Source organism: Cydia strobilella, chromosome 26 (assembly GCF_947568885.1).
Source record: "Cydia strobilella chromosome 26, ilCydStro3.1, whole genome shotgun sequence".
NCBI classification, from domain to species: domain Eukaryota; kingdom Metazoa; phylum Arthropoda; class Insecta; order Lepidoptera; family Tortricidae; genus Cydia; species Cydia strobilella.
Genome location: NC_086066.1, coordinates 2,577,312 through 2,599,243, shown reverse-complemented (window position 1 = coordinate 2,599,243; position 21,932 = coordinate 2,577,312). Strand labels below are relative to the sequence as shown.

The window sequence follows — 21,932 nt, the reverse complement described above, 5'->3', positions numbered from 1 at the left end:
TTTATTTATTTAAAACAAATGGGTCTTATTAAACTGAAACAAATATTGACGTATGACAGTATGTATGACATAACTGGCAACATTAAAAAAAATTGAATCTATTCAAAATGGCAGATTTGCGCCGATTTTAATGAATTTCAAAAACAGCTGATTGAGTACAGGAACTTAATCTTCGAGCAGTAATGAGATTATTTTATTGGACTCGAAACCGATTGCCCTATTCTGTTTGTCTTTAAATGATGGCGCATTATCGTTTGTTATGGACATTAGCTTGAGGTCGATGTCCTTAGTACTACCAAGTACTACGTGAATGACAATTTTCAGACAGCTTGGTTGCTTATGCTTTCATTTCGTTTCATTCATTGTCAAAGGATGATACGGTGTTGTCGCGTCCCGAGCGCTCGCTGGAGGGGTGGAAAACTCCATTGAAACGAATAGTGTGTGATATTTGTGCCAGTGATTTATATGAAAATATATATCGTAGTGTTGTGGTGTCATGATTTTTTTGCACTTTGATCATTCGTGCTTTTGATTTTTTAGAAAGCTCAATACATATCGGTGAGTGTTTTATGTTTATTATTTTAAACGTTTAAAGATTTGTTAATAGTTAGTTGTTATATTAATGTTTTGTTTGGCCTCTGTTCTTTGTTCGTATACTGCGTAAAGAATGACAACCAAGTAGTTACTCGTTTAACTAAACACATAATTAACTTGAATGAATGCTTATCTATTCGGACATTTAAACAAATGTAGAGCTATTAAAATTTAATGTTATTAAATCATTATAATGACCACAACCAATTAATTATATGATGCTAAAGTTTTGATAACCAAAAACATTTCACATGTCATGACAATGAATAATTTGTAAACGAAGAAGAATACAATGCTATAAATAAGTTACAATTCACCACAATTACCATCTTTAATATACAAATTGTATAGAGACAAGTAGTCTTTATTTTTTTAATTTAAGGATTTATACTTATCAGACTTACTTTTATCTAGAGTTAGACCAAGAGAATTCTGCAAAGATTTTGATAGCATCCACTCTGTATGCTATCAAAATCTTTGCATGCAGTTATTTATACGTCATAATTTCATAGAAGTTTGATGTTTAAAGCTAACACTTGCACTGCATGTGTTATCAAAATCGTTGCAGACAATACATTGACTTTGTGACATAATAATTTATTTAATTCAGACATGATCCTTGATGATGAAAATAGGTATATGGGTTAGCTAAGACATTCATTGCGCAATATAATTGGTTTTTTGTAACAAAAATGTACATAATACATTAGGGAAACAATCGAATTATTATAATTGTGGACCATATTCTTATGTGTATCCATAACACTGCTGAACTAAAAGGATAAACTTAAATGACACTACAAACAGGTTTTAATATTATGATGATGCAGAATTTAATATATTATTAGTTATTTAATAAAATTGAAAACTTATGATACATATTTATATAGTTTGGAAAAATATTTTTTTTTATATACTACATCCGTGACAAACAAGCATACGGCCTGCCTGATGTTAAGCAGTCTCCATAGCCTATGTACGCCTGCAACTCCAGAGGAGTTACATGCGCGTTGCCGACCCTAACACTCCTCTCCCTCGAGCTCTGGCAACCTTACTCACCGGCAGAAACACAACACTATTAGTAGGGTCTAGTGTTATTTGGCTGCGGTTTTTTGTAAGGTGGAGGTACCTCCCCAGTTGGGCTCTGCTGTAGATCTGGAATGACATCCGCTGTCCTGTGCCCTACCACACAAAGCGGTATTTCTAATATAAAATTATTATTTCTATTCCATTATCTTTTATTACCACAAATGCATTATGTTGAATATGCCACATTTTACTTTATTATAGTGAATTATCAAGAAGGTATCAATTTATTATCACTTAAACCTATAAATGTTATAACTGATTATGTCATAATATTGATAGAAAATTATAGGAAAATTTATGTCCAGGAAATGTATTACCAAAGTAGAACACGTTCAATTCTCATTTTAAAACTATGTGCTTAAATAACATGAAACATGGCATTAACATATACATAACATATATCTATGTCTGGTACTATTTTTGATGCTAAGAATTTTTATATACAGAAAACTCTTTGTATTACAATTTCTAGCAATGAAAACTAGTACAGTCGGACCAAGCTAACTTTGCATGGCATTTGCAATGACAAAGTGTGGTATTGTCATCATTAATGTAAAATTTCTATGAAAATATGACACTCATCACTTACTTTTCTATTCAAATTGGTGCAAAGTTAGCCTTAGATGGATTCCATCAGACAGATATCTGTTACCACAGAATAAGTAATAGTACTACCGTACAGAAATGACACCTCCTACAACCCTGAAGTTTGACAGCAATTCAGGGACGAATCATGCTGTCCCTTATGTATGGTACTATCCCTTTCGGCTATTTAGGGTTTTCAAAATTCTGTTCATTATCATATCTGTGGGTAAAAATTGCTTGGAGCAATGCTGAGCCGAACGGATCCGAGTTTACCTGAAAGGAGGAGTGATTCCCCACTGCTGTTACTTGAATCAAAGAGGATATAATAGGATAGAGCTGTACTGTCATAGTAAATTTTGTAACCACAGTAAATTCACTGCCATCTATCAACACACTTTAAAACTAAAAATGAAGATTTATAAAAATACGATAAAATGTATTTAAATATGGATAAATGATTTTTTTTACTTGCACATATGATTTTGACCCATGTTCTTTCACTGATATGCGTTAAAATTGTTAAATAACAAATGAAACCCTCAACACCCTCTATACGAGAGTAGGCCAAAGCTAGTGGCGTCATCTGATCGAGAATCAAATTTTCGTGATTTTCGATGCACGTTTTTTCCTTAGACTGTATCCATCTATTACAGAGTTATATCTATCTTTGCTTGAATGTTAATATTAAAATTCATGTTATTTCAAAATGTTGTTTTAAAATTAGTGTAACTTCGATGTATGGCAGAGCTCCTGTGACTCATTTCTGTGTACATTAAATATTTTGAGCTCTTTGTTGGCTTAGCTACTGCATATGACTGACATTGCAAAGTCAAAGAACAAAGGATCCTAAATCAGATTTCATCATCCCCATATAATGTAAAGATCTATCATTAATATAAATATCAACTACACACTAACAAACAACCATAATTATGTACTCATGCAATGTCAACTTAACACCTATGTGACATTTGCAGTACTTTCCGTCCTTATAACCTGGTGATAGAGTTGATATTTGTTTGGCTGAACGTTAAGTTGTGTGGTAGTTGTTATACGAGAAGTTATAGATGACTGACTTGAAGATGGTTCATTTTTTACAAGCTTCATTTTCATTTATTTATTTGCCATAAATTGTTAAGGGTCTCCGGCAAGCTCGGTTTTCCATACAAACGTAGTTCCGCTCTCATTTTAAAACGACTAGCTAGATTGCTCTGAAACTTTGTACTTACAATAGGATAAGGTATATCTATAGCTGTAATTAGTTTATGTAGCTTCAGATACCATAATTAAAAAATTACAGTGAATTTAAGTTTTCATACAAAACTTGTTTTTGCTCTATTTCGTTTGTTTTATAAACTGGAGCTATATAAACAAAATTCAGACCTCATGTCATTGTATGTGCAAAGTTTCATTACAATCCAACACGTAGTTTTAAAATGAGAACGGAACTACGTTTGTATGGGAAGGTGCAATTCGGCCGAGCTTGCCGGGAACTCTTAATAGCTTTTATTAACTTGCCCTGTTAGTATGTTAGTGGGTCAAATCTTGGAAACTAAATTTGACCCACTTCCCGATTTCCGATTGAGCTGAAGTTTGCATACATATGTAAATCAGATGACCATGCATTATGATGTCATGGAGCTAATCTGATTATGGAGACAGAAGGTGGCCACTCTGCGATAAAACAACGCAAACAATTGTGTTTGGGGTTGTTATTGTCTCGATGAGGGTTAGTTGTCTGTGGAAAGAAAAGTACAGTCAGCGATAAAAGCTTGTATGTATATGTACATACCAAAAATTTAAATTCTTGGCAAAAATTTTTTAACTCCATGACATAGTTAAAAAAAAGGAAACATTATTCCTTTTCGTTAATATGTCTGATAATGATACGATAATGTTTGTAGCAGGAGGTTGTTTGGTTATCTTCGTTTTACTTTTAGAAGAATAGGGTTCCGTACTCCGTACTCAAAGGGTAAAAACGGGACCCTATTACTAAGACTCCACTGTCCGTCTGTCTGTCTGTCACCAGGATGTATCTCATGAACCGTGATAGCTAGACAGAAATTTTCATAGATGATGTATTTCTGTTGCCGCTATAACAACAAATACTAAAAACAGAAAAAAATAAGTATTTAAGTGGGACAACAAATTAACGTGTTTTTTTGCCGTTTTTTGCGTAATGTTACGGAACGGAAGTACGAAACCCTTCGTGCGCGAGTCCGACTCGCACTTGGCCGGTTTTTTTAAACTAATAGCATTGTTTGTTCAGCCAATTGTATTGATTACGCAAACAGCCTATCATTAAGCGTACGAGCATCTCCGTAGGTACTACGTCTGCGTCAATTTTTTTTTCAATTTACGTCAGTGCACAATCTTGTACCTACACACGCTGTGCGCGTGCGACGCCTAGAAACTAATAAGGATTTAATATACATAAGACTGTCAACTCACAATATTGACTAGATTATTTCCGAACATTACTCGATTTCCTTGTTCACAGAACCTTCCGTGGAACAAGACGACATTAATATACTTATGTATAACCTTAGCATTGAATAGGACGAATATATTTGCCTTTAGCGTGCTTTAGCTCAACATTCAATAAAACATTTAAGGGGAAATACCTATGATATGATAAGATGTGGATAAGATAAACTTTATTTCAGACACATTAGGTATCCATAAAATTGGTTAGTAACAAATAATAAAACACAACAAAACAATGAGGATAATGTAAGTAATACTAACATTATCCTCATTGTTTTGTTTTATTGTAAGGCTAATACAAAAACTAAAAAAATAATTACCTATCCTAACTGCAGTCTAGATTGCCCGCTGTCACCGGACATGTAATTTCATCCAGTGGTGCTGGAACGGGCAATCCAGCCTGCTGGCCACTACACGTAGGACCAGCCCAGCCCCAGTTCAGTACACACACACAGTACACAGTACGGTACAGTAGGCCTATGTCCAGGTTAATTCGGTCAAGGAATTTAATTTCAGTACCATTTCGTACAGTGACAATAGAATAAGGATTACGAAATGTTTCATTTACGATTAGACGTCACAATTATTTGCCCACGGAATTCGAACCCAAGACCGCCTAATTTATTTTATTTTTTCTTTATTTAGGATTACCAACAGATAATACATCTTATATAACAATCATGACTGATGCTTATCTAATTATAGGTAACCACAACTTATATAAGTGTCTTGTACCTGTGAACAATAGTGAACATGCAGTAAACTTATGGCTATATGAAATTAGTACATTACATTAACTAAAATATTTACTATAAAAATATTTTTCACTAATTCAGTTATTCCCAACAGCGACACACAGCGGCGGATTTGCAGTCTTTTGCCGCCCTAGGCCCCGGGCCCTGTAGCCGCCCCTTTCTCAGCACCCATCATATTAACTATATTTTGAGTTATTTCTTGTTTTTGCCGCTTGCAATTTGCCGCCTAGGCCCGGGCCTATTGGGCCTTAGGGCAAATCCGCCGCCACTGGCAACACATATTGTTATTCAATTAGACGAAGTGAGTCATTTGTCCTATTTTTCGCTGTAGTTTTCCTGAAAGTTTCGTATAAACACGTTTATCTCAAGGACGGTGACTGAGTTGTTTACTGCTTTTGTTGTTCTGTATGTATAATATATGTATTATGTACGTATGTGTTTGTGTTGCAGTTGGAAACAAGGGTTGGCTTGCGTTGTTATTTTAACGAATAGTTGCGTCTGTTTCCTCGCAGTATTATTAGAAATTAGGTACTTATTTTCATGCTAACATAGAGTAACTTATACTAGAGCGGTACTGTCATAGTAAATTTTGTAACCCCAGTAAATTCACTGCCATCTGTCGACACACTTTAAAACTAAAAATGAAGATTTATAAAAATACGATAGAATGTATTTAAATATAGATAAATGATTTTTTTTATTTGCATTAATAATTTTTATGATTTTGACCCATGTTCTGTCACTGATATGCGTTAAAATTGTTAAATAACAAACGAAACCGTCAACGCCATCTATACGACTGTAGGCCAAAACTAGTAGCGCCCTCTGAACGAGAATCAAATTTTCTTGATTTTCGAGGCACGTTTTTTCCTTAGACTGTATCCATCTATTACGGAGTTATATCTATCTTTGATGCTAATAATCCTGATTACGATTAAATAAAATAAAATAAATATTTGTATTGCTTGCATATCATATATTTTTATATTATAAATAAACTAATTTTTATAATTGGAAGGTGATATTCGGCCAGGCTTGCTGGAGACTCTTTTGTGCAGCAACACTGTGCAACATGGTAACATGAAGTAACTTACGCGTATCTACACACACACACACACACACACACACACACACACACACACACACACACAGCACACAGCACACACACACACACACACACACACAGTGTTGCTCCACAAAAGTAAACTGCGGTGCGGATGAACGTGTAGGCTGTAGGTGTAGTGTAGGGCGTATATACGAGATTTAAAAGAGAGAGCACTGTGAATGTCATCTCGCTTTGTGTCGTAGGGCTCAGCACAGCGGATGTCATTCCAGATCTAGAGCATAGCCCAACTGGGGAAGTACCTCCACCTTACAGAAAACCGCAGCCAAATAACACTAGACCCTACTCATAGTGTTGTGTTCCTGCCGGTGAGTAAGGTTGCCTTGCCAGAGCTCAACTAGAATGCGGGGTGGATCTCGGGATCTGCACTTTCAGGCGTCCATAGGCTACTGTGACCGCTTACCATCAGGCGGGCCGTATGCTTGTGGTATAAAAAACACCCACAAACATGCGAAAACATTTCCTTTCATCAGTCTGGTAATAACAACAAATCAACTAGACCTTGGCCCGTACGCTTGATCAATGTCAGCTGATAATTTTATAAATTATAATTAAACGAGAAGTAGGCCATAGAGCCTACTTATCAGGTAATAAGTTAGGTATTTAGACAGTTGGCATGAGTACCACACCGGTCGATCGCTTTTAAAAGTAAATATTATACAGTACATGTGTATGGTGCTACTTTACCGCACTAGTGCGATAATTAGCACATTAATTTAAAGGGCCATGGGTACTGTAAAACGTACATACGATACACGTGCGAATAGGTAATTCGCAACTCGTGTCGATATATAAAACAGTCCCTTCCTTTCGGTCGTGTTTTAATTTTTGTCGCCACTCATTGAGAATTTCTCTTCTAATCCTCTTCTAATCCTAACAAGGCCTAGTTCCCCCTCTGGGTTGGAAGGTCAGATGGCAGTCGCTTTCGTAAAAACTAGTGCCTACGTCAATTCTTAGGATTAGTTGTCAAGCGGACCCCAGGCTCCCATGAGCCGTGGCAAAATGCCGGGATAACGCGAGGAAGATGATGACTCGTTGCGAATTTCCTACTTTCCGCACTTGTATCGTAATGGACTATTGCTCAAATAACATTACATTTTACATCGCCTTCTTAGGCAGTCATTGCCTTTAAAAATGCGACTTGGAAAAGAGAAAAAGCGTCATGTCAAATGTCATATCATCCCGATAGCTTGGCGTCAATTCAGCCAATCAGCGACAATTGCTGCGCGTGCGCATAGTGTAACCATTGTTGTTGATAATTGAGGATGTTTAGATGTCGTGCTCTTAAAGGAATGGCCTATAATGTTACCAATATTGAAAATGTATGGAAAATGTGGTTTCAGTTAAATGTCCTGGGATTCAAAAACAAATTCAAAAATTCAAATCGTTTATTTACCAAATATTTTACAAGTTGACATCACAGGTTGAACAAAAAATAATAAATTAGATTTTACAATTAAGTTAATATCCATCGGCTCCAAACTAGGCGCAGCCTGTATCTCGGGAACCGGGTAAATACAATTTACTGAGAAATTTTAACAATACTGAGTATGATGGCCGTTGATTGAACGAGAGATATCAAATATGAACTATAAATTAATTATATTGATACGTTATAGATTTCAGTTAGCGTTATTTACTCAAATTGAACAATTAAACTGTCATTTTAGTTTTTGGGATGTTTCGAACGCCCTTGTCTCAATAGATTATTAGGCTGAAAAATATGAAGAATCAGCGGTACGCCGTACCATAGGGGATAGGGGGTCCACTCATGGTACTATTCATCTTTACAATCCGTCGTAACTCGTAACAGACAGATCGAAACGACGGATTGATAGTGTATGTTAATATCTTTTACGATTTGCTTAATCGAAGACGATATCGTGTTCCGTCACACACGCTCAAAATGGGTGTGTCACACGCAACCAGTCTAAATTAAATCGTACCTCGTTTGAATAAGGTTCAAATTTGCACACAGTAATGTTACTCATGTGATCAGGCTTCATTCTGATGCCGTCGTAATGAGGATCGCGACCTAACTCACCTAACCCTGGCGGAACTATTGTGACGATCCGTATTGAAAAGGACCTTGTAGCCGATACCATATGCATCACGGAGTAGGATGGAGATGGCAAGTGGGCGTTCCCGTCTATCCGACAGTTAGTAGCGACCGACTCACTTTATGCACAGACTATGCTCAGTTGTTGTGTAAACTTCATGCTCGAATGACATTCACGTCGTACGTACGCTCGTCTAACAAAAATTGATAATTAAATTTAAAATGCCGTATTGTGCAGTATTAAGCTGCAGAAATCACAGCGGTTTAAAAAATCTTTCACGTGGAGGTATTTCCTATCACCGGTGGTTATTTATTTAAATATAATCCGATAAATACGAAAAATCTGTTTCTATTGCATTATTTACGAATGTTCGTTAAGTAAATCTATATTTTATCAGTTAGAACTTAGAGTTCACAATCCTTTGTCACTATTCTTTACGTTTATCTGGAATATTCGCTATCCTAAATGTCAAATAACTTCGCTACTCAGATGCTGCGCAATGTCGATATTTATATCGATAAAGTTAAAGTTACGATATTTCAAGTTTGATGTTTGGTAGTTCGGTAATAAATTATTATTTTAGACACGTTTCTAATTATTATTTGGGATAATCAATGTCTTAGTAAATATGGCAGCTCTGGTCATCAAGCACTAAGTTAAGTCGGGGTCATTTCATGGCAACCTTTCAAACCTTCGTATTCCTTTACATACGTTTTTGTTTTTTACACCCATCATATTTTCATCGTTAATATAATTAGACTAGGTACTTAATGCACTTATGCGTACAATGCATGCAATGTGCCATGAATAAACGTTTTATATTTTCTATTTCTTTATTATTAATTATTGTAGGTTACCACAAGATGCCGATATTAAAAATAAATGGGTCAATGCTACTGGGCAAGAAAATTAGTTTCCGCAAAAATATAGCACCATTTGCTAGGAGCATTTCTTAGAGAAAGATTTCTGGGGATAAAATTGCCATACATCTCATCTAGCGTCCACACGCCTAAAACTTAGTTACTAATTTAGTAATTATTAGTGACATTCGGGCTCACTTAATTAATAAAAAGTGTTCCGTACCACGCAAACTAGCGTGAAATATTGGAATTTTGCCGCCCCCCTTCCTGATTTGATAGGTCACAATCTTACAATCAAATCAAGTGGGATCGATGAGCCAGTTTCATGTATGCTTTCACACCATACAATTAATTTGACAATTTAATCAGGTTGTCCCGTCTAGATTGGCCTTAAATGCTGCTACAAGTAAATATATTGTTAAAGACGAATACTTACCTATGTAAGTAATTGCAGATTTGTTATCACAAAATAACAGCAATACCGAGTTAATAGACCTTTAAAGAACTATGATTTTATCTGTTTGACTTTAAGATATATTTAATGTTCACATTAACAACCTAGTTGGTCAATTAATAAGAAACAAATTTCTAGTTAGATATTTGTTGTACTGTACTACATATTATTTTTCATACAATCACGATTATCACTACCTATATTATAATCATAAATAAAGTATCATCTAAATGTGTTAAAACATACGGTAATGAAATATCAATACCTAACTGAACACACAAATATCGATAAAACACTCCGATTACACTGTCCCCTCCCTATATCGTCGAATGGAAAGAAGTTCCAACGGTTAGCTACTCGCAGGCGTGTAGAGGTCTCGAAAACACCAGTGTAACGTGACCGTGAGATCCGTAACAAACCATGCGTAATTAGACCTTACTTATACTGGTTTTTTAGCCCTTTTCGCCTGAAATATGTATAACTTTACAACTAAATTAGTTTATTTACGTACCTAAATCAGACTGATGTATGTACCTCCATCCTTACCTATTTATAAGTACTTAATGTAACTTTTAGTTGTGTTATTGAAATAAAGAAATTTATTATTATATTATTATAATAAGTAAGTGATTTTAAAATTATATAAAATAACGCCATCTGGTGTTGAGTAGTTGTATTAGGTGAACGTTGAGCGAGCTTTTGTGAGATGAATGAGATAATGAAAGAGTCGTATGTCATATAGCTTTGACATTATAATTTAAACCGTCACTCATATAGCCTACAGTTGATATTCGTTCGAAAAATGTCCACCGGTAATAACTTTTTGGTATGGAAAGTTGCTACGAATCAGAGCAATTTTGTAAGTGTGTGACGTATTTTAACGTGGCTATGAATGTGTGAGTTTAGCGACACTGGTTTTCATACTAAATAGGAGTCATTTCACATCCACTAGTTTATTAATTCGTGATATGCATTACCTTTTGATCTGCAGAGAATAGCATACATAGAATGCATAGAATTTTGTATGCAAAGGTGCTAAGCTGCTAAGCGAATAGTATTGCTGACTGTACAATCATAAAGATGTTTGCTATGGCAATCTGTTTGGTTTTATAATCAAGTGCTACTAACACACAAGACGCATATCTGCGAGTGGCACTCGGCACTCATTAACTCTTGACCCAATTCACGGTGTCTGTTACAAATCGTGACAAAAACTAGGCTAAGCTGAAACGCCTTGTTTTGTTTGTACAGTCGCCATCAGATATATCGGAGCGGCCGAGGTGCTCAAAAATATGTAAACACGCACCTAGCGCCTTGACAATAGAGGCGTGTTCAGATATTTGTGAGCACCTTGGCCGCTCCGATATATCTGATGGCGACTGTACACAGATGAAGCAAACTTAGTTAGTTCTCTGTTTCGCCTGTCCTAATTGGAGGTTAAATATTTCGTGGTCGTATCTTCCTGTTGAGTTCCTAGAATTATTTGCACAACAATAAATTTAGTGCCCCACGAAGATTAATATGACACTCGTTTTAATTTATGAAGTCTTCTTGTACAGGAGACCTTCTTTGACAGGAAACCCCCCAATTAATTAAATTAAACGAGGAGTTCTATTTTGAGCGTGTTTTATTACTATTAATTTACTAGTTAGATCTTTAGGGTTTATGAGGATACGATACGACGCCATGTTGACGACTATAATATCATCATTTGTTCTAAGAAGCTTTTTATAGCCATGGTAACATAATAAATGCCGAGGTTTCCCCGAGGGGCTACAGTATGGGGTTCTTCAAAAAAGGAGTGTACAGGTTTTTAAAGGTCGGCAACGCGCGTATAATATCTCCGGTGTTGCAGGCGTCCATAGGCTACGGTAACTGCTTACCATCAGGCGGGCCGTATGCTTGCTTGCCACCGACGTGGTTATAAAAAAAAACATAATAAATCAAACAACACTCCTGAAATTGCAAATTTCATCATTTAGGTTAGGCTACTATATTTTACTGGTTTATCGTAATATAAGAATGTAAATTGGAATGCGTGTTTCATCAAATGTCATCATTTCACCACATTTACGGGCAAAGCAAACAGAGCCAGCTTGCTCAAACAATAACAGCGTGTAGTTCAGCTGATACGTTATCTTACCGGCCGGCCGGAAATACAAACACTACTTCTTATACTATTTGGATACATATATGATACGAGTATGTGGGACTTTGACTTTGAGACAGTCAGGCTATATAGGTATAAGTGCTGCTGTGCCCTACAGGGTGTCATGTTTGTAATATCTTTATAATGATATGCAATTAAGTAATGCTTCATTCTTTATTTGCACTATATAAAAACGATCTTACAGTCAAGACGCCATATTGGAGAAGAACGAGACCTACCACAGATTAGAGTGACCAGATGCACTTAAGGCTGACATACACGGGTATACCACACTCTCCCCCACCAGTTTTAAACAGTTCTCTGAAATGTTACACTATCTTACGCTAGAACTTATTTCTAAAACAATATAAACTTTAAGTGACTGTTCTTAAGTTTACACTTCTTTTGCTAACTAAACATAAACTACTTTGTATTATTGTAGTTAACTTTTTACATCATTGTTATGTTTACTCTTGGCATCACACATACGTGCACATCCTAGAATGTCCTACGAGTATCTCATTCTAATAAACTAAGGCTACAATATATAAAAAAAATCGGGTGGATTCTTATCAGTTTTAATGTGTCGAATTTTGTAGTTGAATGCTGACATACACGGGTATACCACAATATTGTACACGATTCTATGTAATAGGTTAAGACAGCCATTTTCAAAGTGTGCTCCGCGGCAGGGCTCCGCAAAGTCTCTGTTTTGGCTCCGCGAGAAAACTTGTAATAAAAAGAAAAAAAAGACAGCTCTTCTGTAGGTACCTTTTTTTTCTATGAAATAGGAGGCAAACGAGCAGACGGATCACCTGATGGTAAGCGATTACCGCCGCCCATGGACACCCTCAACACAAGAGGGGTTGTAAGTGCGTTGCCGGCCTTTAAGATGGGAGTACGCTCTTTAAAAAAAAACATGTTTAAAAATACCATGGTTGCATTAAATGATTATGATTATACAGTTACAAACGTAATTTTTTAATTTGGGGCTCCGTCAAATATTTCGTTTTCCGTCACCGAAAAAGTTTCTTCCGCTCTCATTTTAAAACTACGTGTTGGATTGTAATGAAACTTTGCACATACAATGACATGAGGTACATCTAGGTCTGAAATTAGTTTATATAATATTAGCTCCAGTTTATACAACAAACGAAATAGAGCAAAAACAAGTTTTGTATGAAAACATAAACTAATTACAGACATATACCTTATCCTATTGTAAGTACAAAGATTCAGAGCAATCTAGCTAGTCGTTTTAAAATGAGAGCGGAACTACGTTTGTATGGAGAACCGAGCTTGCCGGAGACCCTTATTAAGTAATTGATGTAAATATTGTAAATTGGTCTAATTATATTCTTCATTTAAGATTTTTGTTAGTAAGAGTAATTTAGAGTTGTATTTAAATCAGGACGTATGGCCTAAAGGTATTCAATTCAGGCCCTTCGTGTTATTTGATAAATCGGCAGATTCCAGCACTGAATCGAGTGATACGAGTAAAACGAGCCAGAGTGATATTATTAAACAAACAAATACATAATGGGGGATAGTGTAAATAGTGACCTATGTAAAATAATATCATTTAATTGTAGATCGTTTAAAAGATCGATTAGTGGAATACAATCTTTGTGCCGAGTAGCGGATTTAGTGGCCCTACAGGAACTTTGGCTCCTTCCTTTTGAGATTCAGCTATTAGGGACTGTGGATAGTGAATTTGGATGGACAGGAAAGTCGGCGGTGGATGTTGAGTCAGGAATGCTTAGTGGTCGACCCTATGGCGGTGTTGGAATATTATGGCGAAAGAGTATGTTTCAGTCAGTTTCTATTATTGAGTGTGACAATGACCGAATTGTGGCTGTTAAAATCGTGTGTGATGGTAGAGAGATCATAGTTTGTAATGTGTACATGCCTACGGATGCTCCAGAGAACATTCCAGTGTTTACCGACTGTTTAAGTACAATATCGTCAATAATGATGGAGGATAGTAATGTGCAAGCAATGTTTGTGTTGGGCGATTTTAACTCCCATCCAAATGAACCATTCTATCGCGAATTGTCGAATTTTTGTACAGATCAGTTATGGTTATGTGCGGATGTAGAAAAGATGGGAATAAACTCGGATACTTATACAAGTTCGTTGCAGGTCCTCACAGGGAAGCCAGACTCCACTTCATGCTTTGGAAGAATGCAGGGAAACCGCGTCAAGGTCACTTATATGAGCAAATGAACAACAGCAGAAAAAAGTTCAAGGCTAAATTGAAGTGGTGCCAAGACCGGCAGGATCAGTTGGCCATGGACAAGCTCGCTCTTGCTCATAGCGGCGGTAAATTTAGTGACTTCTGGAAGCTAACCAAACGTATGAATGTGACGTCTGGGCTGCCTGTGAGTGTTGGCGATAAGAGTGAACATGGAGACATCGCGGAACTATTCCGGCAGCATTTTACGGTAAAGTCCGTGCTGAGGGATACATCGTCATTTGCGACTGACGTGGGTGATGCTGGGGCCATTGACAGGCCCAGGAAGACATTTTTCACATCTAAAATGGTTGCAGACGTGATTAAAAGAATGCAAAGAGGAAAGTCGCCTGGGCATGATGGCCTTAGTATTGAACACTTTAAGTATGCGGGCAGTCATCTGCCGAGGGTGCTCTCTATGTTCCTCAATTTATGCATAGGCCATTCATACTTACCTGCAGCTCTTATGAAGACAACTGTGGTCCCCATCGTTAAAAACAAGACTGGTGACCTGTCGGACACGGGGAACTACCGGCCAATCTCCCTTGCCACCACTGCCGCGAAGGTGCTCGACAGTATGCTGAACTCGACATTCGATAAGTACCTAAGCATCCATGACGCCCAGTTTGGGTTCAGAACTGGGTTATCTACGGAAAGTGCCATTATGTGCCTCAAGCATACTGTCGGGTACTACACGGACAGGAAAACACCAATTTATGCCTGCTTCCTCGACCTCTCCAAGGCATTTGACAGGGTTGATTATAACATGCTTTGGAAGAAAATGGAGGAGGCAGGTATTCCGGACGACTGTACAGACTTGCTAAAGTTTTGGTACCAAAATCAAACAAACCAGGTCAGGTGGGCCAAGTCACTGTCCGTTGAGTATAGGCTTGAATGTGGTGTCAGGCAGGGGGGGCTCACGTCTCCGACACTGTTCAACTTGTATATGAACGACCTGATAGACGAACTTAGCAGCATGCATGCAGGATGCTATATTGAAAACACTTGTGTTAACAATATAAGCTACGCAGATGACATGGTGCTGCTAAGTCCGTCTATCGGGGCTCTTAGACAGTTAGTGGCCCTGTGCGAGAAGTACGCCGCCGCACATGGACTCGTATACAACGCCGCCAAGAGTGAAGTGATGGTTTTTAAGGCGGGTAAAATAAAGCCATATTTTATCCCTCCAGTATCGCTTGGCGGAGTTGTACTTAGAGTGGTGGAACGTTTCAAATACTTGGGCCACATTATAACAAATGATCTGTGTGATGATAGTGATATCGAGAGGGAGCGAAGGGCGTTGTCGGTGAGGAGTAATATGCTGGCTCGAAGATTCGCTAGATGTTCCGTGGAAGTTAAAATAACACTATTCAAAGCATATAGCCAGTCTTTTTACTCTAGCGGTCTTTGGGTTCGGTACACGAAACGAGCCTACAGCGCCCTTCGCATTCAATACAACAACGCTTTCAGAATGCTGCTGAGACTTCCAGTGGTGCAGTGCATCTGGAATGTTCGCCCAAGCGCACACGGACGATTTTCACGCAATTATGCGTAAAAAAATCACGTCGCTAATGGGTCGCGTAAGGGAAAGTCGAAACAGCATTCTGAAGGTGATTGCTAACAGATTTAGCTGCCCAATAATGTGGCACTGGATGGAGCAGGTTAGGTCTACTTTGACCTATATCAAGTGACCTAGGTGTATATAAAAAAAAAAATGTAATTAAAAATAATTAGTGTAGGTAACTAACATAGCTTTTAAGTTAATGTAACTAACCATATATGGACTTGTGGGTCTGAAATAAAGATATATTTAATTTAATTTAATTTAATTTCGGCCTTCGGTCGCGGCTTCGGTTTCAGCAAAAAATCCGGTTTCGGTCGGACACTTAAAATTCTTAAAAACATCCACATTTGAAATAAGGGCCTTTAAAATTGTATTAGAATTGTATACACGCCGATCCATAAGTTTCAAAATACATCACGGCGCCAGTGCCTTGCGTAGAAACAGATTTCAGATAACCTACATATTCACTCCTCAGATAAGTCAGATATAACAAAATCACCCAGTATACTGTATTACGCTCGCGAGTCTTGCTGCTTATGCATCCAGTGTGTATCGGCCTTGTTACCTAGTTTACCTACATTGACCCAATTATTTCCATCATATAGGCCATGAAATAATAACTAAACAACGATGATCTATGTATTTAGTGATAATAAATGATTATACGTTAGCAAATAATAGGCATATAAGCAGTATAACGTATGGCACATATCACTATGTTATCTATCAGCTATCAGCTTATGTCCATAGAAACAACTGTTCTCTTTACGTATGATGTGTTGTAGATTGTTGTACCTACATCCTACATTATCTACAGAGCAAAGAATTAACATTTCATATTTCATGTGTGTGTGTGTGTGTTCAGAAATCTTGAGTTCAAACTTAGGTTGTGCTGTATAAAAGCCTCTGCACACCGGGGGTGCTTGTGGTACGCGTTGTAATATACAGAAACAGAATATACAGATCCTTATGAGAGACGGCACACCGACGTGACGTGTGCGTGCGCTGCTCAAACATTTTAGCGCACGAGCAACGTCTACGCATACACGGTCGTTGTGAGCTGGGTTTAAAGCAGAAAAAAACGTCCTCGAAAATAATGCGAAATAATGACTAAAAATGGGGCATTTTCTATGAAATGGGAACTTATTGTCGATGGCGCTTACGCTGCGTAGCGTCGCGCGGCATTGTATTTATATTGGAGCATCGTTAATAATGGCGTAAGTGCCATCGACAATAAGGTCCCTTTTTATAGAAAATACCACAAATTCGGTGAGGATCCTTATCATATATTTACAGACAAGAGGTTAAGTTAAGTCTTATTGACAGGTACAATTTACAAATTGTGACATAATATATGAAAGGGGTTCAAAGATTATCGCTCCTTAGCGATATGGCCGCCAGTTGTCTACCGTTCTCATTCTGCGCCATCTAGATTCTAGAATATAAACCCTGAACCTGAATATTGCACCCTGGACCTTGGACAGACGAACAACGCATACTAGTAATATATATATCTCTCTTTACATATAACCTCATACAAACAGTAAACAACATACATGTATATTATGGTTTAATTGTTCTGTGGAATATCACTGAACTTTATTATGCATGGTTGATTATGGTTCTTGTACACTTTACGTACATCCGTTGTCCCGGCATTTCGCCACGGCTCATGGGAGCTTGGGGAACTTGGCAACTAATCCCAAGAATTGGCGTAGGCACTAGTTATTACGAAAGCGACTGCCATCTGACCTTCCAACCCAGAGGTAAACTAGGCCTTATTGGGATCCGGTTTCCTCACGATGTTTTCCTTCATCGAAAAGCGACTGGTAAATATCAAATGATATTTCGTACGCAATATGCAAGATCTTGCGAGTAATAGAGAGGACGATTTCGATATACGTATTTCGCGGTAGGCCCTCAGATATAACACTAAACTCTCGCGTTTTGTACACATAATTAATGTCATTACCGGGTTTATATAAACTAATGTCGGGTAGTTTAGTGTTGTTTACCAATATCTCAAAATTTCAATTGAAATTTGCTGGGACGTCAGTCTTCCGTGACCACAGCTAGTGCAACCTAGTTGAAAAGTCGGAAAAAAGGTAAAATAATAATGAAATTTAATCGCTTTAGACCCGGTAATGACATTAATAAGGCCCTCGGATATTGTATTGTCTTTGTGGGTGCGCGGAATCAAGCTAAGACGCGCCGCTTCGCGTTCGCGAGTTGTTCGTCTACGTAAGACGCTGCGTTAGAAGATATTGCTAAACTGTGCGTTTCTCCTCGCCAGGTTCCGCTTTAGGTGTACGTAGATCAGTCCAAAGGTTAGGCAGTTTTTTTTGGTTGAAACCGAATCTTTAGTGAAACACTAATAAATAGATACGTCCATGACTGTTCATCTTGAAAGGTCGTTTTAGGCGTTAAACATAAATGTGCCATAAAACTGTCACGATACGACGTTCAGCAGTCATAAAATGTTATTGAATAACTTTTATACTTCTGACATCTTCCTTATGATGCTCCCAACTCGCGCACGAAGGGTTCCGTACCATTACGCAAAAAACGGCAATAAAAAATCACGTTTGTTGTATGGGAGCCCCACTTAAATATTTTTTTAATAGGTACAGTTGCTCAAAAAGTGCTACTTCAGTAGCGGATCAAAGTTTGCCAACAGTTTTATTATTAAAAGCCTGTATAGTGTCCCACCGCTGGGCAATCTCCGGCGAGTCGTTGAGATTTGAGATCATCCGCTAGGTCATCCGCGTCCGCCTGGGCCTGCCTGGTCCTCGCCCGTCAGTTTTACCAATCCAAATTGTAACTGCGGAGTTTACTATGATATATCGATTGCGTCTTTTGAAGGGTTTACCCGTCATTTGCCGAACGGAAATATCCGTTATTAGCGAGTTTAATCAAGGAAAGTGGCCGGTATCTCGAGCACTGGACAATCTGGGGCGCGTTGCATCATTCTGCAAGTGGGTCGTTATGCGCTTCGAGGAATGCAGATGGGTTTTCCTTCTCGACGTTCGGTCCAGAGTACTCCAGAGTTAAATAATTGCGCTTTTCTCTTTTCATGCTTGTAAATATGTTAATATGTATTTTTGTCACAGTGATCATAGTCAATAACTATTAAATTAAAGAATGCCAAACAAATCCATTTTATGCCAAAAATGCCGTACATCATTTTGGAAAAGAGCTTATGCTCTTCGAACTTCTAAACATATTCTATCAAACATAACTAAAAATCACGGTTACGCTACGTCTTACGTAAGCTAACAACTCGCGAACGCGAAGCGAAGCGGCGCGGCGGGCCGGCGGGCCCACTGCGATCGCGTTCGCAACGAGATCGCTCACGTAGGACACTTCTAGTATCAAATCAAGGATTGATTCACCCCGCACCGTACTACGACGACGCGACAGTACGCAACATCAAGAGAATACCTATAAGTTCGGGGATGGCTTACTGTCATTGGCATCGTATCTACACTGTGTCGTTAAAGCCGTTCCATCGGTTTGCCGCTGTCACTGTCACATTTCGCAAGAAAGAACGGGAAAGATCATGCGCGCCAAGTGTCCATTTTGATCGAATTTTGTCGATTTTTATTTATTTTAAAAACGTTACCTTACAATATCGTAATTCGAAAGCTATGAAATTACTATTTAAGTTAAGATTGTTTTTTCTTCTTTTTTTGTTTATAGTATCACATAATAAATAACCGAGTAAAGTTTGATTAAAAGTCCGAGTTAGAGGTTACTTTGGGAATTAATTGTATCAAGCGAAGTGTCATATTTCGTGTATCGGAAGCTATGTTATTAAAGATAATATAGTCAAGAACTACATTTATTTTTTCCACGTCTACGAATATCAATGCCTCTTAGAAAAACATGATCATAGAAGGAGATTTTTCGCCTTCTGGCTCAGGGAACCGCCTTAAAGCCGGGTATTTGTTTTGTGAGTAAATTAAATTCTTCTAAGAGTAAGGTCTTTCAGCACTGCTCCACTTAGCACTAGATTGAGTTAAATTACGTGCCTAAATGTGGCTTTCCATCAGAGAAGGGTCCATGTGCTTCATCTGCAATAGGGGCCTTTTTATCAGAATTTCTATTGGAATTTCAGATGGAAACGTCCTTATGCACTTGAAGCATAATGGACCCTTCTGTAATGGAAAGCCACAAATACATTAATAAGTTAAAATTGCGTTAAAATTTAAGAAAATGACACAATCGAAGTGAAAAACATGCACGAATAAGTATTACGATTACGATATAAATAAAATAAATATAAATAATTAAATCATTTTACGGTTTAGACTCACTTGTTTTAGTCACTCGCGCGACATGTTTCGGAGAGCCTAGGTCTCCTTTCTCAAGCACTAATAGTGCGAGCAGCGTTCACGACGACCGTGTATTGCGTACTGGTGTGTTGCTCTCTCCGAAACATGTCGCGCGAGTGACTAAAACAAGTGAGTCTAAACCGTAAAATGATTGAATGTTAGTATGTCTCACAACAGTTTAAATTTGAAATATAAATAATCATTTATTTTCAGGCAATGGCCCATAGAAGTGTCAGTAACAAAAAACTTAAATACTAATGTTAAACATTACAAATAATTAAAACCTATCATGCAAATCAATATACTTAAAATAATCTCCTTTAAATTAATTACGTATTATTGAACACCTAGGTGCATTCACATTGGCTTTTATCTTAATCCAGCAGACTGATAAATGATAATAAGTCTGATATGATTAACTAATTATTTAATTACATATATTTAATTGATCTTTTAACATGCAGATACGTCTGCGAGCAATACTCCAAATTTTCCTGCCTGAAGCGTAACTTTTTCCATTTTTTACTTTAATATAAAAATATATATATTATATATTGAACAACCCTAAGCACTTACAATGAGGTATACAAAAAGGTTAGTTAACTCTATATGGACGATGGTACAGTCGCCATCAGATATATCGGAGCGGTCAAGGCGCTCACAAATATCTGAACACGACTCTATTCTATTGTCAAGGCGTTAGAGGTGCGTGTTCAGATATCTTTGAGCACCTCGGCCGCTCCGATATCTCTCAAGGCGACTGTACGAAAGTTTAGATAGGCAGTACTTCGTGCACTGAAGTCTGAACAGCACGAAGTACACTACAGTACAGTACTCAGTGCACGAAGTACAGCCGCCGCGGACACTCGTGCCTGATGAAGGATTCCCGACGAATCCGAAACATGTCGCCAAAAGCTACTAAAAATAATAGTGAGTGAAACCGTACTGATCTAAATTAATGTTTTGTACGAAAGTTATGCGAAATTGAACTTCATGTCAATGACAGTAGGTACTTACATGTCGTAGTTTTTTAGGGTTCCGTACCCAAAGGGTAAAAACGAGACCCTATTATTAAGATTCCACTGTCTGTCTGTCACCAGGCTGTATCTCATGAACCTTGATAGCTAGACAGTTGAAATTTTCACAGATAATGCATTTCTGTTGCATATCACGGTTCATGAGATACAGCCTGGTGACAGACAGACGGACAGCGGAGTTTAGTAATAGAGTTCCGTTTTTACCCTTCGGGTACGGAACCCTAAAAAGTGAAATGTATATTTTTGTTAGTATATGACATCTAATTTAAAATTATTACTTAATTTTAGTTATTTTGTTCTTGAGAATTTATATTTCATGCCATTTAGGGTTAACTCCCTAGTATGGACCCTTACTGTCATTATCGTATTGTAAATTAGATGAAACCTAAGCTGGCGAGGTGTTCAAAATTATATATAACACACACAACACACCCTTGTTTTCGTCGGTTAACTTCACTCTAGTCTAGAGCACTCGTTTTAATTGTTCTTCAGTATACTTAAAACTATAGGTACTGTAAGGTCAGTCACCTTAGATGTATATCGTACACGATGAAATGTGTGCAAAATATAATACCTATGAAACTTTCTGTTGGCTATGTAATTAAGAT

The 21,932-nt window shown here is 37.5% G+C and overlaps 1 protein-coding gene across 2 annotated transcripts in view; it reads left to right on the top strand.

Annotated features, from left to right (window-relative positions):
- Positions 1–190: 190 nt before the first annotated feature.
- LOC134753166 (monocarboxylate transporter 13) overlaps positions 191–21,932 on the top strand; it is a 60,921-nt gene continuing 39,179 nt past the window's right edge. Inside the window, exon 1 of one of the 2 annotated variants that reach the window (XM_063688961.1) lies at positions 191–558. The gene's annotated coding sequence lies outside the window, so the exon portion shown is untranslated. The remainder of the gene's footprint in view (positions 559–21,932) is intronic. The other variant, XM_063688963.1, reaches the window with a different exon arrangement.